General features: G+C 39.2%; 1 protein-coding gene across 10 annotated transcripts in view; it reads left to right on the top strand.

Moving 5' to 3' along the window:
* PITPNM2 (phosphatidylinositol transfer protein membrane associated 2) overlaps nucleotides 1–26,495 on the top strand; it is a 371,894-nt gene that overhangs the window by 63,164 nt on the left and 282,235 nt on the right. For 7 of the 10 annotated variants that reach the window (XM_088449123.1, XM_088449125.1, XM_088449126.1 and 4 more), the window contains exon 2: nucleotides 4,214–4,300. The exons of 1 other annotated variant lie outside the window; for it this stretch is intronic. The gene's annotated coding sequence lies outside the window, so the exon portion shown is untranslated. Of the gene's footprint in view, nucleotides 1–4,213; nucleotides 4,301–14,625; nucleotides 14,702–26,495 lie in introns of those variants that run through there. 2 more of the 10 variants (XM_088449120.1, XM_088449122.1) reach the window with 2 other exon arrangements.

The raw sequence follows: 26,495 nt of genomic DNA, 5'->3' as shown, positions 1-26,495 counted from the left end.
ACTCGCAAGCGGCTGTCCGCTCGCAAGTGGGTCGATGGTGTGCACTGCGCATGCGCACGACGGAGGGAGCTCCGTCGTGCGCATGCGCCAGACACAAGGAGCGAAGGACTTTCCTTCGCTCGTTGTGTCTGATCAAAGGGGGCGTGCTATCGATGTTGATTGACAGCACGCCCCCTTTGGTGGGCGTGCCGGGGGCGTGCCTCCCAGACGGGGGCGTTCCCAAGGGAACGCCTACCGTCAGAAGCCGGCCCACTGACATCACTAGTGATGTCAGTGGGAGTGATTTTGGCTCTGATAGAGCCAAAATCACTCCGGGCCTTGCGGTTGAGAAACTCAACCGCAGGCTCCGGCTCGCAGTGGCGATGGTCGCGATGGTCAAGACCATCGCGGCCATCAACCTGCACGCTCGTATGGGCTGTGGGTGGTGACCCACAGCTATACGAGCGTCCAGGAGGACGCTCCATAATTACATAATTATGGAGGTGGGCCCTGAGTCAGAGTGTCCGGCTCTGAATCAGGGCCAAAGATCTGGCTCCTTAACTTTTTTAACAGGGCTCTTAGATTTTAGAAACTTGCCAAGTCCTCCCTTAACACATGTAAAAAGTGGGAGGCACATATAGAAACCGTTGTAATTCCTACACCGTTCACCTGATTTGGATGTAATTACCCTCAAATTAAATCTGAAAGTCTGCAGTTAAAGCACATCTTGTTTGTTTCATTTCAAAGCCATTGTGGTGGTGAATAGAGGCCAAAATCTGAAAATTCTGTCAATGTCCCAATATTTATGCACCTGCCTGTATGTATATATATGTATGTGTGTGTGTGTATGTATGTATATATATATATATATATATATATATATATATATATATATATATTATAATTTTATTTATTTTAAACGCTTGTACAATGCACAGGTTGGTCAACATTAAGTAGGAAACCTAAAGGTCTTAATGGAACTGATTTTCATGCAGCTAACTCAGGACTTGCATTTCTTTCAGCAAACTGGATGGTATATTCTACTTTGTATCAATCTGACTGTTACAAAAAGCGCTGATGGGCTCCGCGGAATTTGATCTTTTGACTCTCTGACCATGTGTTCCTGCCAGTTAAGCCACAGTACTGCTCTTGGTTCAGACTTCTGTTTGGTATTCCTAAGCATTCTGCATTGAGCTTGCTCTCTGCCTATTTCCTTACTACAGCTAATCCCTTGCCAGCTGTGAGTTTATAAGCAGGAAGTCTGTTAATTTTGACTGATTAATGTGTTCTATCCCTTGATCAAGCTGCTTCTCTTCCTGACTGCATATTGGATTTCCTGTACTGATACCACTGGCTCTGTTCTTGACTACAGCTCTACTACATCTTTTGATTACCTGTTTGCAAGTCTACCTGTGTACCAAACCTATGATTTGAACTTGGATTTTAGCCATGTCAAACCCATAGCTACCATCCACTGGGATTGCTGCAAGAGCCATGTCTTGATGATGCAAACATGATCAAGAGCCTTGTCTTTATGATACAGGCGTGATCAATAGCCATGTCTTTCAGTAGACAACTGTATCTAGCATGTTAAAATATAATTTCACTAGTTAGCACCCAGTCAAAATGACGGTTCATTGTCGCGGCCACGTCAAGTCCCGTTTGAGTGCTCAAACAGGTCACTTTTTGGTAATTTCTGCTCGCCAGCTCGGGGGGCTGGAAGTCAAAATGTTGGCTGTGCACGCTTGAAAGAATTCTCTGTCTGGCGCCATCTAGTGGCCACTGGTGCGCAACAAACTTGAATTCACCCCCATAGAGATGAGGAGCAGCCTTGGCGAGAGGGAGAATTAATAGCCATGGGTTTGTATGGTAGAATGCATGTATTTTCATTGTTTAAAGCTGAACTAAGCCTACTGTAAAACATCTTTTTCATGACTTGTAATAGAACATATGCTGTACTAAATTTGACAACTATTTCTAATGTATTTGAATCATTTAGAAGTTGCTAACAGGGAAGTGCAGTCAGGGTAGGCAGGGGATGAAGAGCCTCCACTATCATACTCCTGAGATTTGATATACAAATGATTAGAATAATACAGAGAATCTTCTTTGTTTATTGTAATAATTTTTATAGTTAACACTCACCTGCTTTGTGAAGCTACCTGGAACTGCAGGGAGACAAGAGATGAGGCATCAACAGCTCAGCCTCGCTTCTGTGTAGTCAGACACTGCTTGCAGAGCTGGGGGCGGGGCCACACCACGGGCAGTAAGCTGCACAGAGTGCGGGCTAATAGAAGCATGCCTTTGTGTATAGGGGCGTGCCTTGAGCACTGATGGACACCTTGGATGTGTCATGTGACCAGGAAGTGAACTGCTGTGTTTAGATAACAGAGCTCAGTCAGCAGAAGCAAGAGAAGAGACAGTGATGCGGGAATGAGAATCAATGGACACTGAATCTTAGTGTAGTGAGGGGAGAGTTACAGTGAGTAGGCTGGTGAGACAGGCTTCCAGCACTCAGACCCGTCTCCAAGTGTGCCTCCCCAGCCATTGACCTCACCACACGTCACTGGTAGCTAATGGCATGCTGCAGTATTTCCTTGACAGTCTGTCCCACACCAAGTCCAAAGCTTCGATCAATAAATAAACTTCTCTGTTAACTGTGTGTTCTGATACCAGTTTTTATTAATTAAGAGATACAAACCTATGAAGCTAAATTAATTTGTTTTTTTGTGCATCCTCTCTTTGTATATTTTCTATTTGTGTAACCCATAGCAGCCAATCTGATTCAAACTTTTCTATCATAGTTTGGAACAAGTAAGAATATGTTGGATTAATGGGTTAGGTTATATCATATTTTTCCATAAACAAGTTTTCTGAAATGTTGTGCACTGTGTTGAAGGTAAGCTGAGCCTTTCTCATAGCAGGGAAGTCATTTCCTCTGTTCCACTGTAAGGGGTCAATTCAATTAGACGCGGGGTGGGGGAAAGAGTTGTCATTGTAAAGGTGAGGAAATGCCGCCAACGGCACTGCAACTTGCCCCCCTCACGTCAAATGTTGCCTGAACTCGTGGATTTAATATGCAGCTTTAGGGGGCTGCAATAAAAAAATCTGTAAGTCTGAGGGTACCATTAGTGCGGCATATACCCATACATTATGCTCGCAGCGACAAGTAATTTGCAGCATACTGAATTGACCAATCATAGTTTCTTATCCAACAATTAAAGCTAATCAGTGATGATTAGTTTACCTATTGTTTTGCATAACTATTAACCTTACAAGAATAATTCAGCATGGTAATATGAGATAATCATAGTGTTGAATACAGTTTTGGTCTGCAATGGAAAGTAAATTTGTTTAAGCAATACCTTAATCAACATTTTGAATGATTTTATCTCTTTAAGCGTATTAATAATGAGGCCATAGTCTATTTTTGTGTGTGCGGATAACGTTTTGTACAAAAGTCAAAATGTTTCTTCTTCATTGTATATTTTCTCCTTTAGTTACAATGAGCTGTCACTTTCCACTGTGCTGCTAACAGGTTTCCACATTATCACTTAATTTAGCGATGTTGTTGGATAATTGGGTGGTACAGGAGATCTCTAGGTGTGACACAATGCTGTACAGTGCTATCGCAGTGACACAGAGGATCTACAGATGTAGACACAAAGATAATACAGCGGTTTGTTTCATACTAGTGTTATGTGTTGTCTACAAAGTAAAAACCGTACTGCAGAGAACAAAATTAACAGCGAAATGGATCTTGTAAAAAATGTTGATTATAATTAAATACTGCACAATAATAGTATTGTAAAAGATCCTTCTACTCCAACCTATATGGGATTGGTGTACTTTCACTGTCTGAGTCATGCATGGAAACAGAGTGACCAGATATTAGTGTATGTGGGATCAGTATGATATATTATCAGCGATGTTAATGTTGGAGTGCTTTTATAAGTTGGGTCTGCGCCAGTCTGATTACCCTGTGTCCAGCGATTGGCTAGTTTCTGTTAGATTTCTTGAACATTTTTTGTGTTTACCTTCCTTTACATTTTCCCTTTTTCTTTCTCCCTACGTCTTGCGTTTTAGATTAATTAAAGGCAAATAAGAAACAATGTATGTACTGGAAAATGGTTACCCTGACACTACTGCATGTCTGCTTATTATACACATAAATTAAATTCTGTATCCAGCCGTAAATTGTTTATTTAAAATTGTCTTTTTTTTATTTATTCAGCAGAGTGAGGACAACATGAAGGACATTCTTATGCTGGTGATATCTCCAGATGCCCTCTGCAGTTAAAGAATAGGAGGAGCCTATTGGGTAAATTGCTATTAAACCATATGTCTATGCTTTGAAGATTGTCTGTGAAGACACATTACCCAGTCTTTTCCTGTTCTCTTTGTGTCTTATGCTCTATCTTGCCTGTGCAGCTGGACATGTACTGTAACCAGATTACGTCCATTTGGTATGCTATTTCCAGATATTCCTCTGCTGCCTCCTGCAGAGCCTGTTATATGTCATTCATGCGCTGTTTATTTTCGGAGAATTTCCCGATAATTATATTTAATTCAATTTCCCTTGTGTTGAAATCTATTTTTGATTGCAAGGTCACAGTGGGCAGCTTTTGCTGTATAGTTATTTGTGTATCTTCTGCTGGAAATAATACAAGAAGAGCACATAAAACTGCAACGAAGAACAAAGAAACAACTATGTACCGCTATGTCCTCATACACTGTTGCTGCAGTTGTGCAAAACAGCCTTTCTCGGCACACCAGGTCCCGTGAGACTCTACTTGCACCAAGCGTCTTTTTTGCCCGAAAATGCGTCTTAATTGCAATTCGATATGACAAAACCGAGACTGCACTGAGTAATTTTATATGCGACACTTGTGCATACAGCATGTGTGCGCATGAGTCTGAATCTGTATATGAGGTTCTACGATGCAGCGGCCGTGGCTTGTTTTTTTTCATAGCAAGTCCCGTTGTATTTCATCTGCGCCTTTGTCCATATTTAAAACCAATCCAGTGCAGTTATTCGCAGACTGACGTCTTTAACCGTGTAGCTATACCGATTTGCGCGGCTCCCTCACACCAGGCAGGGCGTATTGAGACTAGGTATATGAGGACACAGATGTATGTAAATATGTGTGTATGTATATGTATGCATGTGTATGTGTGTATATAAAATATATATATATCTGACGTTTTATGATCTTAAAGCATTTCATCACGGGGACGTCCGGACATAACCCTATGCTTGTGGGTCTGTTTATTTGGTGAACATGCACAGGTGTGCCTTCCATGGAGGCTGCTTGTACTTATTGTTGTTGAACAGGCACCCTGGCTTGTTGCTTTATTACAAGGAGTGCCAGCTATTACGGTTTATATAAAGAAAAAAATATAGGGTAATATTGCATAAAAGGAAGGAGTGGTTGCTGAGCACCATGAGGTACACACGTGGCATGGGTTGGGTCAGCTAGTCCGCCGGAACACATCATTGACCGATAGCCGCTACGTTGCATTACTTGATGACTATCTGCAGCCCTTCATGGACTTCATGTAACCCCACAACAGTGGAATATTCCAGCAGGAGAATTCCGGTGAATGGTGTGGCCACCACGTTTGCCCGACATGAACCCAATCGAGCATATATGGGATGTGGAGAAGTCCATTCGCACCCAAGATCCTGCACCTATAAATGTAAGGGAGCTGTGGGAAGCTATCCAGAATGCATGGGTCATCATCTCTCCAGAGGTCTTCCATCCACTTGTGAAATCGGTGCCTCATCGAGTTGCTGCACTTCGCCAGGCTAGAGGGGGTCCGACACGGTACTAGGCATTTATCCCATGACTTTTGGCACTTTCAGTGTATATCAAGATGTTTCTCGTCTCAAAAAATGTAGGGGCATATTCAGTTCAACGTGAGTTGCCATCAGTACCTTGCAGTGCTCAAATATCTGCCAGTAATGGTAGGCATATACTGCTCGTAAGTCCATTCAGAATCTTCTTTCTGTAGTTAACGGGCAGATGCCCCTGGAACGGGTATGATGGCTTCTGCGCTTACTTGATTCTATCACCTAGTATGTTTCCCCTTTAACATGTCCAGATTCTTGAGAACTTTAGTACATATGTAAAAATAACATAAAAAGGAACTGCATAGTATTGTATAGACTTTATTCAACTATTTTGATGGTCTGTTGTTGAAATGCCTTAGGGCGAGTTGCACTACATGTCTCATCAGAAGCTGCTCTCTGTAATTTGCCTCCTGTCTGTCTGACGGCAGCTACATTGAAACCCACGCATTATGTATCCCAATTTGGTAGTTTAAGGCTTTGGTTTTAGCACTAATATTTCGTACTGTTATTTTTGTTCCACACGGTCCCCCTACACTAGCAATTATTTTCATTTATGTGAACATTTTTCATTATGTAACGTTTATGTGGATTTTTGATACTACCCCTGCTTGTGTATGGGTTGTGCCCCCTACCTTCTACTTTTTACGCGGCCTGATATATGAGTGCCGTTAAAATTGCCTTGTGGACCGTAGGAGGCATTAACTCACACATTAAGCCGAAAAAATCCTTCTGAAACAACGTTGTGATGTCTGTCTATTACAGGAGACTCATCTTGTCCCTAAAGAGGTTGACAAACTCAATATGTCTTTGTTTCGTGTACTCTCCTTTGTCTCTTACAACTCAAGGGCTCAGAGAGTAGTCATAGTTTTGTGTAAGACTTTACAGTATAACATTCATTCCAATGTATCTGAACTAGGTGGACACTTTGTGTAAGTTGATGTGTCTATTCAGGGCTCTTGCTATATTTTATGTAATTTATATGCCCCCAATGTTTATAACAAACGTTGAAAAAAATGTTTGCTTTCCTAACTGCTCTCACATGTAGATTTTCATTTGATTGTTGGTGGTGACTTTAATATCACAGCTTCTCCCAAAATGGACAGACAATCTTCCAGGTCTTCCTCTGTTCGCTCCTATCCTATTGGTATTCCCTTTTTATCCATACAATTATGTTTGGCAGATGTGTGGAGGGTGTTGCATCCCACAGGCAGGCAATGCACATGTCTCTCTGCTGCTTACCACACCCTGTCCAGAATTGATTACTTATTGATATTGGATTCGCTTCTTCTTCCTAATTTGATTGGAGCTCTTATTGAAACTATTTCTCTATCAGATCACGCTCTCATATGGGTCACACTTTCACTTAAATCTATCTCAGGCCTCTTATGAATTATGACGTGTTCCAGCATATCTATCTAATTCCCACCCCTTCCACAATATGTTGGAATCTGCATGGATTACATCTTGTTCACTAACCAAAAGCACATCACAGATCCTTTCCTATTTTTGCAGACCTCCAAGACAGTTCTTAGAGGTGCAAATATTTCTTATGTGACACAACATAATAAAAATATCTCCAAAATATATTAAACTTCAATTGGCCCTAACGGCAGCATAACAGATTTACTAATCTTCCCCTCTAATCCCCACCTTAAATCTATTGTCCTCCAATGCAAGATCCAATTTGATGTCTTGCTTACGCGAACTGCTAATAAGCGTATAGCAAACAATAATTACAGCTTTCATAGGCTAGGTAATAAATCTGGGAAGTTACTTCTTACTCTTATCCGTGTGGAAATGGGCATTACCACAGTTAAAAACCAGATGGTACTAGGGTCACTTGTGGTTTAGAAATATTGGAGGTATTTAAGTTTTTTTTATGAGACCCTGTATTTTCAAGAACCTCTCAATATAGCAAATAAATCTGACTTTTGGAAGCACATTCCCCTTCCTCAATTTTGATAAACCAGGCAGAGTCACTCATGGCTCATAGTATATCCTCTGAACTCTCTAAAGCTATTAAATCCCTTTTAGTGGGTAAGGCTCCATGGCCAGATGGCCTTAGCAGCAAATTTCACCATATTCTGCATCCAAAAATTGAGGGACCCCTGCTCTCTGCTTCAACTGCATTCTTTCAATCCATTATTCACCTAGATTGTTTAACTGCGCTGTTTTTAAACTATTGCCCAAAATGGGGAGAGATCAAGAACTTCAGAGCTCCTACAGACCCATTTCGCTGCTTAACGTAGATTACAAATTGCTCACTAAAATTATTCTTCCAATTATCATAGCCGAAGATCAAACTGGGTTTATTTGGCATCGCCATTCTATTACTAATATTTAACATTTTTTATCTATACTTCATACTATTAGGTCCTCTGAGACACTGGGGTTCGCCAACGTTTTATCACTAGTTCCTGAAAACTAGTTATGTAGGATCACTTATTTGAATCGTTTGCGAGGTTCGGTTTCCCGGAGCACTTTATTGGTATTTTATACACCCATTATACAGGAGCTACAACTCTGAAGTCATGTTTCTACTGCATTTCCAATATGTAGAGGCACTAGACAGGGGTGCCCTCTCTCCCCTCTTCTATTTGCACTGGCCCTGGAGCCTTTGGCCCTTTTGCTTTGTGCAGAGAGAGATTGTTTTCCGCTCTTTTGATTGGTTCCATTAAACCAAACTGGCACTTTTTGCTGACAATATGATGCGGTTTGTCTCTAAACCTGATACGTCTTATAACATCTTCCTTCCACTGCTATTCCATTATCTATTCGCACTAACATCCTTTTTATGGATACTTATTGCTCTTGGTTGGGGATCACCAAGGGATTTCATAGAAGCCATCTTGCCACTTCATACATCACTGTATGGGGTAACCCATTAATCCCGCCTGGATTGGACAATCATCTATTTAGAACATTAAGAAACAAAGGTATTTCAGCAATATAGAATGTGTTCGACGTGGTGGGCATATTGATGTCCTTTACCTCTCTATGTGAGTAATATGCTCTTTCGCAGTAACATTTTTCTATGTCACAAAAACACGAAGAGAAAGGTAACTAGTATCGAAGGGGCACTGGCGACCACAATAATATAATTTAAAAGTTATAAACTTTATTAGTATGTATTGTATGCATTAATCTTATCAATTGAAATAGGTGAAATATAAAACAAAAGAACGTGAAGAAAGGAATGAAAAATAGTAAAGAGCATTAAAATATATATGTTCAACAAAACAACCGTTGTCTGTTTCTTCCCGTTTCCATATATCACTTATCACAGCTATTTGCTTAGTGGTATTCACACACTGTTATGTCTTCATTTCACATGTTATAGCCAGAGAGTTTAATGGAATGTAATTCCCTCACACAGGGAGAGATAGGTGTTGTGTGGTCTTATCCCTTTATCAAAATAACCAGTCAATGCTGCTAAATATACTATATTTCACATAATTATTACACATTCTCAGAGCATCAGTAATGGGCTAATCATAATGGTCATGCTATAATTCTATATATAGCCTCCTATATTGTATGCTCCTATATTACCCAGTCCTCTGCCTAGCCTGTCAGTGCCTCCTCACCGCTCTGTTTGGCAGTGGTTAAAAAGTCACCAGGAATACAGTGTGACATATGTCACACATGCCTTAATAAAGCCGGAATGGTGAAACTGCCGTGGACTCTCTGCAGCCGCTGTCTGTTCTGAATATATTGGAACACACTGTTATTGATAATGCTGTTAAAGTGAGATTGAAATGTGTCACACTGTATTCCTGGTGACTTTTTAACCGCCGCCAAACAGAGCGGTGAGGAGGCACTGACAACCTAGGCAGAGGACAGGGTAATATAGGAGCATACAAGTTACGCCGGTGCTCACGCGGCTTAAAGTGCAGCAACCTCTAGTAGATATTATTGGCGGTGATAAAAAAAAGTTTACGGGGGATTAATAGTGCCGCATGCGGCCAGGGATCCACGGAAAGAGCTTGTCATAATAGCACTGATCACAACAATATACTAGGATAGAACAGCAGCAGCTAATTGATACCACAGATGCAGCCCTGACCTGCTATAACCTTATTGGTGATTAATGTGAATAGATTTTAAGGATAGAAATTAATCCATACTGAGTTGTACCTGTGCGGGATTTGATGTGAATCCTCATTAGTAGGATATAAATAAATTTGAGTAGCACAGTAAAAAATCCGTGTGGTTAATAAAGTATATTATACGAATGACAAAATCACTAGGACCATAGTGCCCATGTATGCAGTTACCAAGGGGGAACTGATTGGATACATTTAATCAGGAGATAATAGTGACACAAAGTACAACTGTTATCAGTTGGAATATAATACTATATTAGCAGAGAGAGGCTATATATAGAATTATAGCATGACCATTATGATTAGCCCATTACTGATGCTCTGAGAATGTGTAATAATTATGTGAAATATAGTATCTTTGGCAGCATTGACTGGTTATTTTGATAAAGGGATAAGACCACACAACACCTATTTCTCCCTGTGTGAGGGAATTACATTCCATTAAACTCTCTGGATAGAACATATGAAACAAAACCATAACAGTGTGTGAAGACCACTAAGCAAATAGCTGTGATAAGTGATATACTGAAACGGAACGACACAGACAACGGTTGTTTTGTTGAACATATATATTTTAATACACTTTACTATTTTTCATTCCTTTCTTTACATTCTTTTGGTTTTATATTTTACCTATTTCAATTGATAAGATTAATGCATATAATACATACCAATAAAGTTAATAACTTTTAAATTATATTTTTGTCGTCGGCAGTGCCCCCTCAAAACTACTTACCTTTCTCTTTGTGTTTTTGTGATATATGTAATAATCAAGTAGTGGGTAGCACCTCATAGTAGCTATTTAACTATACGGTAGGAATATTTACCACAGATCTGAGCTATTTTGAGAAAAGGATCATTGAAGATATTAGTTATGATAAAGATACTGGTGCAGGATTCATCCCTGTCTTGATTTTATATTTGTATATGTATTTGCAGGCTTGACATTATATCCAATTTCTCACTATCACTGTCTCCTCTTTCTCTGAACAAGACACTCTAATGACTCACATCTATTCTCTGGGCACTCTACCCTATGAAACCAGTTATTTAACTGTTGAATTAATGCAAAATACAGCTACTAAGCTCTGGGACAAACTAGCTTCTAAATGGCAAGGTGATTTGGGCCCCGACTTGTCCCCTAATCCAGTGGTTCCCAAACTGTATGCTGTGGCACCCTGGGGTGCCTCGGGACACTCAGGGTGCCTAAAGTTGGTGGTCCAGCACCAACTCAAACTATTTATATTCCATATAAGAGGCAAAAACATAAAATATGTGGACAAACAGAAGCGCAATCCTGTCCACCACCACAAAATTGAACCTAAGGATGACAGGTGAGCACAATTTACTTAATCATTTTTTTCTGAATTTCTTAATAACAAACTTTTGGCTTAAGGCCCCCATACATCAGCAATCTGAAAACCACAATTGAACAATTTGAAGATTTATTGCCCGATCTTAGGATTTCCCAATCGAGCAATCTGCGCCAATACACTACAGATCTTTTTCAGTGATTTGCAGATCGATTGCAGCAAACACAGATCTGGCAATCTTGGAAAGGCCCATCATTTTACTAGTAACGGTCTGCAAATCTGCTGATCATGTCCATACACTAGCAATCTACAGCCCCAATCGATCAGATTGTCCAACATGTTGGATTTCACAGATTAAACAATTCCAATCACTTTTTGGTTGCAATCTGCGATCTGTGAAGCCCATACATTGCAGATTTGTATACACAATCGATTGCAAATTGCACGATTGCTGCAATCCATCTCTGATGTATGGGGGCCTTTACGGGTGCCATGAAAAAATATTGATACTCTCTAGGGTGCCTTGATTCAAGAAAGTTTGGGAACCACTGCCCTAATCATTGAATTGCACATTTTTATATTACATTCAGCCTTACTTCAAGAGGTACAGTTTTGAACCTTGCAGATACATATCACAGAGACAAAGGAGACATAGTGTATGATAGTGGGCGAATCTGGATAATGTCTTAAAATGTAATTATTTGTAGCTGGCTTTTGCCACCAATTTTGGGAATGTCGAAAGATATGGAAATTTTGGAATAAGGTACCATTGTTTTTTTCATATATAATAATAGAAATAGATTCACTCTAGGTGCTACCAAATTGTCAGTATGAAAACACCTCTCAATAAGTCACCTTAATTTATAACAATAGAAAATACACAAAATAGAGGTATAAAATCCTTGCACCAATTTCGTTCAAACATCTTTAGTCCTGAGTGTTGTTCCTGCGAATGTCTCTTTACTCGGACCAATCGTGCTCAGCAAAAAAAGACAAAACAAAATAATATAAATCCGTTTTAGAAATACTCCAATGAGTAATTGAAAATGAGTATATTAACGATCCAAAAGGCCATATACAGTATACTGTAGGTGACACCCGTGTTCTTTGTATATAAAACACCGTATCTCCACTCCCAGTGTTCTTCACACAGAAATGGGTACATTTGCTCACATCAGTGCTTACATGGAAACTATAGGTGATCTTCCCATAAAGGTATCTTTGACTTGTCAATTAAACACCATTTGCCCGTATATTTCGTACAATATATCAAAATATCAATGCTCACACTGTAGCTGACATAGGGATATATGCTTGCACTCCTATAATGGTTTCTTTGGGACTTTTCCAATAGTCCAAGATCACAGGAAAGCCATGTAAATGAACTCCTCATGGTGCCGATGGTTTTTAAAATAGCTTTAATTAATTCCAAACATTATATGATGATAAGCAGATCAACATAACCATATGCAGCATCAGAGCCCGGTACTTCTAGAGCTGGAAAAAGGTTCTGGATCTAGTGGTCTATGAAGTAATGAAAATCCCTCTTGTCACTCCTCCGACGTGTTTCGACACTTAAGTCTGTCTTTCTTGAGAACATAAGGACTTACGGTAGGTCCAACTCATAAAATTATTATACCTTTTATGCATTTGTTCATTGCTGGTTATTGTTCACTGATTGGGCATTTCTGAGTATTTATGTGTATGCAAAACCCAGGTATTTGTTGATTTAGTCTTTGCTATCCTTATTTGCCAGGTGAGTTGTGGGGGGAGTATAGAAAACGTGGCATGAGCCAGAGGGAAAAATAGGCTCCTTTCTCCCTTTGGGCAACTCTGCATTGTGGGTAGTAATTTTACAGACAGCAGCCATGAGCAGATGTCAGTTCAATTAAGTACTCCGGCGTGTAACTGGCACTCACTGCCAGCACTTAAGAGAAATTAGTTGGCATCAGCAGGTGTCATGATAAAATTCATTGCGCTCTGATGTCCACCCAACACCCCCTGAGATTTCCAGAAGTGTGTACTTTAGTCTTAGTGGGATTTCTGGCAAACTTGGCTCTGCTTAAAACACTGTTTTTAAAATATTTAATTTCTGCTACTTGCTTGCCATCAAATTTTAATAACTATTCAAGCCATTTCCGAGACTGCTCGTCGTTCAGTAAATGTAATATAAAGAGAATCTGCTATGATCCCAACTTTACCTCAATTATCTTCTGTTTTAGAACTTCCTGACTCTTTTACTTATATTTTTATTGAAAATATTATATCTTAAGCCAGGTACACACATTTGAATGATGCAATGGTAGTTTCAATGTTACTAATCCAGGAACAGCCGAAAACACGATATATTGTGTCCAGGGATTGTATCCAATTAATTGTTTCTCTTGTACACACTATGCAATCATTGTGCATATCAATGGCAAACAGGTAGATTGTAGCAATATATTTGTGCGTACACACTACACTATGTTCACCACATGGTTCACGGCAGCATCCCATCTAACATGCAGCAGAACAGATAGAACAATGCGATAAACGACGGATTGGGGTTACACACTATACGATGGTCGTGCAGATTGGTCAAAACTACCAAAATTGCACAATATATATTGTATAGTGTGTACCCAGCTTTACATGGATTTATGTGAGCTATGGTATATAGGGCAACTCTTATGTTTAGAAGTTATCAAATGTGAAATATACTGAATCACCTTTATGTCTAAATTAGCCCTAGAAACATTATTGTTGTGTATTATACTAGTCTCTCTACTTTATTTAAACAGTTGTATTTGTTTGGATTATCATTTATTTATATCGCATCACCAATTAAAACCCAAGCAAACATGGGGAGAACATATAAACGCTTCACTTATGGGGCCCTGGTTAGGATTTGAACTCATGATCTCAGTGCTGCCAGGCAGCAATGCTAACAACTATGCCAACGTTGCTGCCCTTGTAAAACCTAGTTGCACAGCTCACATACTGGAATGCATCCATTGAAGGATGTCTCCTCCTAATATGAATATACAGTTTAATATTGGATGTGTATATTTCTGCTTCATTTGCCTAGCTGCATGAGATAATGTATACCATTCCATTTTCTGTTCTGAAAGAAAGAAATGTTTTATAGGTTATCTGATCGCTATAAAGTATAGAGCGGTTTTTAAAGTTTAAACCTCTAATTATACTTTTGATTGGATTTTAAAGGGTTTTGTTGATGGGCTTGCTTTAATTGCCTGCTGAATAATTCACAGGTACCTTTTTTTTTTTTTCCTGCTGTAAATTAACTATGTAGTCTTAGCTCTGTGCACATGTTGTGCAGACCAGAGTGAGCAGGGTGCTGTTGACACAGGTGCCCAAGTTATTAGACATTGATGGTGCAGTCTAACACGACACAACAGGCATATACAGCAGGAAGACGGTTCTTTTTCTGTATACCCAGTCGTATTGTAAGTAACTGTGTATTTGGCATTTTAAAACAGAATAAGAAACCATTTGCAGATTGCAGATTTATGCTTCATAGCTAAGAAATATACTGCCATGGTTAGAGTAGCTGTAGCTAACTGCCTTCGTATTATGTGATAAACTGCTCCTGAACAGCTGGAGTTCTGAATGTGCCATCTATGGATTGGACGGATAAAAATCAAATACAATTAGCATATGCAATTGGTTTGAAGTTAAGTTTCACCAGTGTAAATGAATGGATTAACTTGTATTTCATTATGATTTTGTAAGGCGAAGGTTTCATACTCGTCACAAATACTTTACTTTTAGAGTTTTAAATACTTTCCATTTTTAGTTTATTTTTCAAAACAAGCTTAGTCTATTTGTGTTTGATCAAACTCACTCAATAACCATCTGTGCTAATTGATGATTATTATTATCTATTTTACAATAATGTTTTTCTGTGAGTTTATTTTTGGTCTTTTCCTGTGTTTCTTGCTGTATTGGTTAATATTCCTCTGTGCTTGTGGTGTAAAACAGCTTTGTGTAATGTTTACACATAAGCGTGGCTGCCTTACAGTGTATCATAATAACAGAATAACGAAAGCTGGCTCCATCTGTCACCAGTAATGCTTCATGTGACATTGGTTTTGTTACGTTCTAAGGCTGTAATTAAATTGCACTGTGTAATAGAGTGTATACATTTTTAGGTCAGCCCTTGCAAATTTTCTTTTTCTTTGAGTATGTTTTATTTGTATTAAGTAGTTTTTGAAGATCACTGACTTTGGTTGTTAGTTACTGATGTTTCTTGCAAATATATTGTCTACATTCAGCAAAGCCAAGTGGATTTTGACATGGTTCTATTAACTCTTTATACAAGCTGGGCTCATGCCTTGGACGCTCTCTTCAGGGGCAGCAGAAAATGGGTTTTTGCTATTTGTATTTTTAGCCCTTTTATTTTAATACCTGATCTTGGCCAACCACCTATTTTTCCAAGATAAACAATGTAAGTGTCTGTTAGACAGGACATACATGGGAATGATTGATATGGGTGTGTACTGATAATATTAACCTTTTAATCCTTGCCTGGGTTTTGGCACTCCTTAGAATGTGTGGTGTGTTGTCCACTTTGCTTCAATTTTCTTTACTATGCTATATGGACAAAATACATTTATCAGTAGGAAAAGTAAAAACTTGCTTGATCCCATTCTATGACTGCAAAAAAACAAATGACCCCAGTAACTTCTTAGATATTGAATATCGTATGCCTTCCTGCAATGGCATCTGCAAGCCTTTCTTAGGCAGGTAGTCTGATGTTGCTGTCTGTACGACTCACACAGCTCCTTGCATAGGAAAAAACGACTAGAGTAAAAGTGACGTTAGCTGCCGGGGCCAAGCTCCAGAGTGTTTTGCATTTTGGAGCTTGGTAACTCCTCAACAACCTAGCAGCCCTCTTCGAAACTTACGAGGGCTTCTTCTGCTGTTGGAAATGGAGGGACTGCAGCAGATATTGTAGACCCTCCATGTTACGTCAAGGGGATCCTTAATATTTGCGGGTACTTCCCGAAAGCTGGCGTTCTTGGGGGATATTCTAAAAATAATTTTTGATAATCCGTGACATTTCATATTTGTTTGCATCTGTATAATTTACTTTGTACTGAACTGGCAAAAAATCTAAAAGACTTTTGTATATGTTTATGCAACGCCCGACAGATGAAACCTTTTCGTTTTCACATTATGAATAATTTATACATTATATTATACATGTTTTGGCCAAAACAGGAGCCGTGATGTATCACAGACCGTATTTCCCTCTGTGGATCTATGGATAGGTCACTGTGAATCGTGTGAAAAAGCGGACAGCTGCTGATTGAGAGACTCTGCTTGCTGAAGTGCAATACATGATTAGGAGCAGAATCTAGCCTAGTAAATTAGTATATTGATCACAGGCTACGTCCTGCAGAGCAGCTTCTCTATCTAGCAAGTTTGCTGCAAATACTCCTCCTAATTACATCACAGCCTCTTCTAAGACTGCAACAATTAACCGCCACAAATGTCATGCAATCAATTAATGCCCCCAATTTGATTATATACTAATGTTGAAACCCTTGTAGTGCAGTATGTAAACACAGTGTTCCGTCACCCTCTTGGTGCTTACCAGCACTGAATGAGTTAAATGGGACATAACTAACCTTTTAGTTTTACAATTATTCCTAAACTGCTCACGCATGATGCTCAGCACCCTATGGGAGATTAGTGCACATCAGCCTTAAGGCTTACCTATGTGTTCTACTTAATCACTGTCACCTTCACAATGGCTCCTGGTGTACTTTTTCCCGTTGAAAAACAGCTATGCAATAATCTCTTGGTTATATATTTTCATCGTACTCTGGTTTCCTTCGACAATCCAAAAATATTCTGATAGGTTAATTGGCTACTGAGTAGAAATTAACCCTAGTGTATGGGTGGTAGTGTTTATATGTGGTAGGGAATATAGATTGTAGGCTTCACTGGTGCAGGGACTGATGTGAATGGACAAATAAATATTCTCTGTAAAGTGCTGTGGAGTATGTGTGCACTATATAAATAACTAGTAACAAATAAATACCAAAATATTTTGAAATAGATCGGCCTGGAACACTCTTGGTATTTTTGGCAGAGTCAAATTCAAACTCTTGGGCCATACCAGCTACTCTGAATAAAGCTAAAACTGGGCTTAAAGAGTTTATTTTGGTATTGCAGGTGGGAATAGCCTATACTGGACAAGAATATCTTTACTCATGCAAACATTGGCACTTTATAATTCTGCTGCATAGTTGTATGAAGATGTCACACGCCTAGAAATTGCAAGCAGGAATGTATATAGAGTAGAGATGTGCATGGACTTCCGTATTTTGGTTCTAATTCATCATCGTGTTTTGGTTTTACCAAAACCACCATCAAGTATTTTGGTTTTGGATCTGGATTTAAAAAAAAAAAAGAAAAGCTAAACAGCTAAAATCATGTAATTTGGGCCTAAATTTGTTCCTACAGTATTAACCTTAATAACGTTAATTTCCTGTCAATTTTTACCACCTCACAGCTTACAATATTGTTTTTGCCCATACTGGCCAAGGGCTGCAGCGAGCTGACTGGCTAAACTAAACAAGAAAGCAGCAGTACAAACACATGGCAGTTTAAAAAAAGAATATAGCACACCTAGGAAACAGAGTGGCACTGCAGTGGCAAACAGGATAGCAGTTTAATATAAACTATACATTGCTAAACTATAGAATGTTTTCATTAATCAAATACTAGCTTAGAGCCCTTGAGGGGTAGTACAGGGAAATGGAGTATGTAGTGAAGGCAGGTAAGAAAGAATGATTGATTTGAATAAGTAAATAAATTAAGCTTGAGAGATGTGGCCTTGCGAGAGCTGTTTTGCAGCAACTGAGAAAAGGCAGTAAAAGAATACAATGTTAATAGCCAAGTATTCCTGACAAGGGTTGCAAGAGATGCTGGCCATACTACAACCCCCCCCCCCCCCCCCCACCGCAATCGCCTTTAGGCGGGTTCAGAAACCAAGAGGATGACGTAAACCAACACGCATCATCCAGCATCAGGAAAATTACGTTTCGCCTAGTTTTTGGAGCCGAAGTTGGCAGGAAAACCGGAGCCGGGACTCGGTTCGACTTGTAACCTCTATGTTCGGATGTGTTAATCAGGGCCATAACTAGGGTGGTGTGACATGTGCCACGGCAAAGGGCGCTGTTCAGATGCTCCTGTCAATTTTCTGTTTATAATCATTGTCGCTTGTAGCTTACTCTTCTTCTATCTCCTCAGTGGTTTACTCCCCTTCCATCTGGCCACCTCCAAAAGCACCTTCAGTCACATCTTCCTTTATTTAACACACATATTTCAATATATATATCATACTTGCCTACCCTCCCAGAATGGCCGTGAGGCTCCCAAAAATCAGATGGTGCTCCCGGCCACCCAGAAAGATAGACAAGTCTCCCGGGGGCTGGGGGCACCTGGCCGCGGCCACCCACTTCCCCAGTGAAGTGGGCGGCACAGGCGGCCGATGACACAATTGTTTCCGGTAATCTCAGCATTACATAGAGGGAGCCGGGCTACGATGACGTGTCATACCCTTGTCATACCCCAAACCTGCCCATCATCACCGAGCCCCACCCAACGCCGCCGTCAGACCCGGCCAACTCCGTCGAGCCCGCAGTGCTGACCTGCCTGACTGGCAGCCAAAAGATTAGCAAGTATATATGTATATATGCTTTCTGTGGGTGACTGGGCTCATTGGACTTTGTGTCCAATAGGCTGGGGAGGAGAGGATAAGGGTGGCCCTCTCTGTAACATGTGTACTGAGCTCCACATTTTCTGATGGTAGCTCTGAACACAGTCACCAGTTCCTGACCCAGGTGTTACCAGCTTACCTCGCGTACCTTTGCCGGTGAGTTCAGCTGCTGGCGCCGGGTACATACATGGACCTCCCCAACACTGATACTTGCTGCATATACATTACAAGCAGCACTTTTTCCATACCTTCAGTCGGTGATCTATAGTGCCAGCTCTAGGTTTGTGCACGACTGTTCTGATGGACAAATCCTGTTGCAGGTGCAGTTTCAATAGCGCTCTCCTACATATAGAGCTGGTGAGTTATATTGCATAATTACGGTGTATCATCACAGTAGCCATTAGATTCACACTGTATTTGGCAGTAATACTAAGAGAGAAAGCATTTTCTGCAGTAGGAGACAGCAGCAGAAGTAAATATAAAGAGCAGAGAAGAGACAAGTGCATTGACCAGAGTAGTGGAATCGCAGAGCTGGGCAGTAACGTACTCACTGGATGCAAATCAGCTACAGACTAGGAGGCCTTGTTTACATGAGGGACTGTTTACGCTACAGGAAAGCGTTATGCAAACAGTATCTAATGACCGGCCGCATCATAAAGAAGACAATATGTGCACCTCCCCAAATCTGGTACCGAATTGATTACACCAAGTGTTCAATCTAGGTCCGGCGCCAGGCAGGGCGCCTGACCTAGAGAAAGGGCACTTCTGTGCGCGCCTGGAAAGGGGGCATGTCTTTATGATGCATCACTGTCACACTTGGGGGCGTGCCCGGCACTTAGGGACATGACGGGCAGCCCCCAAGCGCAGTGGCCACTGTGAATGGATGCTGGGCGCATGCGCCCGGCATCCATTCACCGGCGGTGACCGCTGCACCGCCATTTTTCCCCACCCGCGGGAGGGGACAGAACCCGCAGGCTGTTTCAGCTGGACACCGCGCCGGAGGACAAGGTGCTTTCTGCCCTATAGAAATAGGGCGCGGCGCCCCGCTGAAACAGCCTAGCAGGAACGCTATTACACCTGCAAATGTATGGCCTTGCTAACTACACTCGTGAAGAGAACTATATTTTATTTATGATTTCGATACTAACTTACAATGGTTACAGATATTTATGGATCTGAATAGTGTATAGCTGTAGCATAGTTTACATATTTATTGAATTCTTAGGCATTTAATATTTTTTTTAATTTTTAATATATTTATATATTTATTGAACATAGGGTTAAGAAAGGGTTCTTACATTATTACATTTCTTCAGTATTGGTCTTGTGACTGTGCTACACCTATGAGTTGATACAAACTTTATTTAAAGAAAACCTGTCAGAACTTTTTAGGTTTCTATTAGCAGACGAACAATGGCCAGGAATTGATTAATAAAGAAACATAATTTAATATTCAATAGTGTCCCCAATTTCTGTGTGGCCTTACTGTCTGTATATTGTTTATGGGGTCTTTTCCTCTCTGCCTGGGGTGTGACAGGAACTTTGGGGTCAAGAGGAATTAAGAAACATAAAGCTTGATCAAGAAAGTTTCTGTGGTCAGCACCCAGTTTATTATTCCACTATCTGGGTGTTACAATTGCGTCTTCTATGGTCATGTTATATGTTGTTTTTTTTACGTGTTTGTTGTAATGCAAAGTAACTTTTTAATATACATATACATGATATATACATCGTTACTTTCCTTTTAATAACTGTTATCTATGCACATAAAGAACATTCTGTAATATTTCCTGTTTATGAAGATTAAATAGGAAGGATATCAGTATCACACATTTGTTATTGGATGTGGAGGTGTATATTGCATTTTCTATCCTCTCTAAATAACACAGGCTTTGCATAGCACAGGTGACTGTTTTGTCTGTGTTTACACAGCACAGTGACAGCATATGAGAAGCAATCTTTTGCTCTAATTGACTAAACCGCATTGTTTTTTAAGGCTACATACACTTTGCATTAGCTAGAATTGATAATTAACATGTTAATAATTTAGGAGCCAGCAAGAACAAACAATCTAAGAACATCCTTCATGTCCATTTAAGTGTTCATTTGGCAGGAAGCAGGCATTTCACTTATCTGAAAACTGCCCTGGTCTAAAATGCCTGGCCTGAATACTTAGTGACGTTCTAATAAATCAGTGCGGCAAAACATTTATGAAAACTTGTGCACAGTATTCAGAACACAATAAAGGTGCCGCATTAGATCAGAATCAATTACATCAGGTACAATTAAATGGCAAAACACAGTGTGGTTGCTATTGGTTACAGCAACGGTTTTCCAGTTTCTTTATACATTTTATCCATGAGTTTCACATTTCTGAACAATGTTTTATTCAAACTAAGGTGAGAATGTGCAGTGTTTAATGTGACCCCTGTGGAACCTATTCCCTGGCCTCTGCAGCAGATATACACTTTGAATGGATGTTAAAAGTTTTTTTAATTTTCACAATAAAGAAATCAACAGATACAACTATGTTCTCTTGTAGCTTTTGTTTTTTTATATTATACTTCTGTGGATTCTTATTGTACTGTATAACATTATTGTCCTTTCAGAGACATGTATATGTGTGTTTTTATTTGTATCAACAGTATGCAAGAAAGATTGCACAAAAAATAACACAATCTTTACATTTGCATGCCATTCACATAGGGTATGGATGGTGTTACGAGACAAATGAGAACTGGTTCATAACCGATAATAGTAAAAAGTTAGTCCTGAGTAAAGCAAGATAAAACATACAGAACCTAGTCTTATCTTGTTGATTCCATGGGTCCAATGCTAACACTGAGAGGTATATTTACTAAAGTGCGGGCTTATAGAAGTGGAGTTGGTGCCCATAGCAACCATTCAGGTTCTAGCTATTATCTTCTAGAAGGTGCTAGGCAACAACTCCAAATCTAAAAACCCGCACTTTAGTAAATATATCCCTGGCTGTTTACTTGTGTACTTAGTCAAAGAATATATCAAATGTATCCGTTCCAGCCACCTCAATAAGCTTGTGAAACATGTGGGGGAAATGTGTCAAACCTGCTAAAGAGTGGACAAGTGAAGACGTTACCCATAGCAACCAATCAGCTTCCACTGTACCTATCATGTACTTGATAAATGCTAAAAGGGGGAGGGCGGCTCGGCTCGAGGCAACGGGGCGTGCTGGTGTCGGTCACTGCGTCTAAGACGCAGCTCCTCTGACCCTGGAAGTCAAATTCCGCTCAGAAGTCCGATGGTGCTGTTGATGATCGTTTGATGGTGCGTCTCTGTGTGTACTATGGCGGATTAGAGCTGCAGCCGTTGGGCGTCTCAATAGATAGCCCATGGCTGCAGCATTAGCGTAATTTCCCAGTAGCTACTGCAAAAAGTCACAGCTGCTACTGCTTAGCAACATCCTCTGAATCAGACCTTATGTCACTAAATGGTAAATACAAGTTGGCTTCTATAAAAGCACTACGCACTATCATTCATTGTATATGTAGATTATTTTCTCAGAGTTTCAGAAGGTTAAATTGAAGATATTTGACAAAGTTCTGGTTGTGATTGGTGACATTTGGTCCTGATATGGGCGCTATATGGTGTTACCTATGTTATAATAAGGATCAGTGCTTCTCTCATAAAAAAAAATTGGACGCACAAGTAGCCCTGATTCATAGCACTGTCCTTTTGTTGTAATGTTCTTTCTCACTTTTAGTAAATACAGTACTTCAAATAATGTTTTATTCTGTATATTTCATTTTTACCAATATAATAAAATCAAGGGCTAATAAAGCACTTAGACAAATAGTTTTAGAAAGAGTAAAGGTGAAAGCAAATAGAAGGACAGGTTTGCCTGGAGTGTACATAATACACTATAATGACATATAATAGAAAAAATCCCAGTTAGAGAGAGTTTATTGTTTAATTATTAAGTGTTTTCGAGGCCTATCCAGATTGCCTAGGTTTTAATATATATACATTTCTCTGCATGTATCATTTCTTCCATAGTCATAAAGCAGTTTGCCATGTGACTCCATTCTCCTATTGTTTGACCATATCTGGCATCAATGCTTCCACCTCATTTAGATGGTACAGATGTGTCCACATACATCTATCCTCCATGCAGTACACAAAACGCAGGAGCTCCGTGTGACTCGGTAGCGCTGAGCGTCTTTTCGTGCTAATTTTTTTACCTTCAAATTTGTCTTATTCGCACAGTGATTCAACTAGTTGACACAAGCAGCTTCTGCTGATTAAAATTATATGCATCATGCCAATATTCTGTGTGCAACTACGGGTGTATCTGCATACGAAACGCTACGTTAGTGTTACAGCCGCTGACACTGTAACGTAGCGTTTCGCATGCGGATACACCTGCAGTTGCATACAGAAGATAGGGATGCCACATATCGTTTTAATCAACAGAAACTGCTTGTGCAAACTATTCGCTGTGTGAATAAGACGCATTTGAAAGTATAAAGTCGCAAGAAAAAATGCTCTGCGCTACCGAGTCACGCCACGGCATGGCGTGACTGGAAGGACTGTTTAGCTGTATGAGGACACATCTCTATAAAACAAAGCAACAATTTGTAACTTGAATATAATAGTATGATGGAAACGTAGAAATGGGGCATATTTCCTTGTTTTAGGGACTTATTTCTAGCTGCTGAAAGGAAGCTGGGAGCATTCTTTTACATGGCTGTCCTGATGATATAGCAGCCAGTTCCAGTACTCTGACTGTAATTAACCAAGTCCTCTGTTACCATCACCTTGGGCACTGCCGTTGTCTATAAATTGCCTTTCTTCAGTTGTTTGTTGTTTGTTGTGCATGGATGCTTTACAGGTTTTTTTTTTTTCCCCTCTGGCCCGATAAAGAAGTAAACTAGTTATTACCAGTGTTTTATGATCAGTGCTTACCAGGGTCTCTGCTTCCAGCACACAGGCTCTGCAAACACCACAAATGCTGGTTGTCAGGATAATTTTACAGAACCAGTGTGTCCAATCACCAACATGCTGACTGCTCGTTGCTGAGCCTTTGTAATACCCAAATACTAATTTCAGTATGTAGCATTATTTTCTTTCTTTTATATATTTTGGGTATTGTCAACATGCCGCACAGAACCATTTGACAAAATAGTGATGTTCCATCTCCAAAATGTTCTATCACTGAGGAGCTCTGGTGTGTGATTGTAATTAATCAGTGCTGAGATTAGCTTTTTTTTTTCTTCATAAGACAAAGGTATTAGTTGCTGGACCTACTTGGGTTTGGATGGGAAAAGGAAACGACTTGTCTAAAACAAAAAATGGACATTACATTTTATTTTTTTCTTTTCTACCACCTATCAAAATAGTTTTTTTTTTTTAGTTTAATCCTTTAAAATCTATGAATCCATTATGTCATTGTATTTCTGTGATCTTTAGAAAAGGGGGTCAGACCAAACATATTTGGAGGAAGAGCAGTGTGAAGTGGCGGATTGCTCAAAATAATGTATTCCAGCTACATGCAACTGTAGTGCTAGATTAAGGCTGACAACTCGAGTCATGCGTCTTCAAAGTGTTTTTGTTGAATTGGGTTTAAACTTTTAAGCTTGGAATTGGTAGACTATTTTGTCTAGCTAGGAATGCGTAGGTTAATGTTTTTCAAGCTAGCCTACGGCCTGCTTTAAATATCCTTGTTGTAATATGTCACCATTGCAAATTTCATGCAAAATGGTCTATATTTGGTGCTGTAACATTTAATCTTTCATTCCCCAGTATGTCCTATTATGAGTTCCAGGCTTTTAAAGTGGAAATTAATATTTCAGCATCCCCACAGCCCCCACTACTTTGCAGAGATCTGAGACAAAGCTGAATCTAACTGTGTTCCCAAGACAAGGACCCAATGCCGATCAATAGAATCTTTCTATTCGTGTTGGTATTAAGGTAGAGAAATCCTAATTACTGGCATAGAACTCTGTTCTGCAGTCATCATGAATATCCTTTGGACCTCTGCTTTGCCAATATAGTTATAAATACAGCACCACATTGGACAGGAAAGTCTAATAACAAGTTTTAATTGGAAGCTTTTATCTTAAAGACTGACCAGTCATGTTATATTTGCACATCTTATAACCAGTACATATCCTGTAGAGCTGAAAAAAAAATCAAGTTTATTTGCTCAAAATGTTGGTTACAGGTCTTCACTGACCCTAATGATGTATACATGTATACAGATGCTTCCATATAATAGTAAAATATATTTATAATATTTTTTGACCCTTTTACATATTTATATACAGAGTGCTACTATTTGGAATGATTAGGATTACAGTACATAAGGCATTTTTTCATTATTTGAAGCACCATGCCTAAAATATACTAAATTCACCAATCTTTCCACTCATTGGCGCTGGCAATCTGGTCGACATGTCTGGAGTATGACATGATCACAAAACAGGAACATTTATATTTTTTTTTTTTTCACTTTTCTGGATAAAAAACACCCCTGTACTGTGTATGTTTAAAATACGCTAATGTACTGTTTGAGAACTTGATATGCTTTGTACTATGTTTGCTATGCAGCTGAGTGATGGCCATTTTATTTATTAACCGTTTGAGACTGACATTATTAGACTCAAAGACCAGAACTAGGTTATACTGCATATAAAATTTAAAACCATTAAATAAAATATTTAAATTAATTCACAAATAAAATATTAAAAAATTATATCTAAAAAAATCTAGTGAATGATATTTCATATAAGGCAACCTTTATATTTAGTTTTAACATTTTAACAGGATCCAACATGGGAGCATTTATATTCAATGCTACCTCATTAAAAGACAGACAAGCTCTGGCTTTTCATATGGTTAAAAGTAATTGTGAGTTTCTTCAGCATCGTCTGTAATGCACGACTAACTTTCTACAAAAGGCTATTTTTATTTTTTAGGGCTTAAAAATTATGATATGGTTATTGCTTTAAATTTTATTTCATATATTACCATATGGCTAGTGGAGTGGGCAATATGTTCTTTATTGTTTCAGATTTGACTAAAACTTTTTTTTTTTAAGGTAAGGGTTTTTTGCAATGTTGTTTGTTTGAATTAGCAATATACATACATATTATATAAAGTACTAGCATACTTTTGTAAGCAAAGCATTCCCATATGTATATATATGTATGTGTGTGTGTATATGTATGTATATATATATATATATATATATATATATATATATATATATATATATATATGGTTTACGATTGTACTATATTCCATAAGGTTATTTTTAAGTGGGCCTATGACCTATCCACAACAGTTGTCAGCCTTTTTGTGTGCTGAAATATTATTCAGACTATGAATTGACTAGAAAATGGGAACATCATTGAGATAAAGTTCCTCATAATAATAATATTTTTTTTTATACAGTGCTTTTCTCCAATAGTACTTGAGGCACTTTAAGTTTGAGGGTAATATCACATTATACACTGAGGTGAGTCAGCAAC

Source organism: Taudactylus pleione, unplaced genomic scaffold (genome assembly GCF_031769625.1).
Source record: "Taudactylus pleione unplaced genomic scaffold, aTauple2 ptg000479l, whole genome shotgun sequence".
NCBI lineage: Eukaryota > Metazoa > Chordata > Amphibia > Anura > Myobatrachidae > Taudactylus > Taudactylus pleione.
Note: the sequence above shows the minus strand (reverse complement) of the source record. Positions and strands in the feature narration are given on the sequence as shown.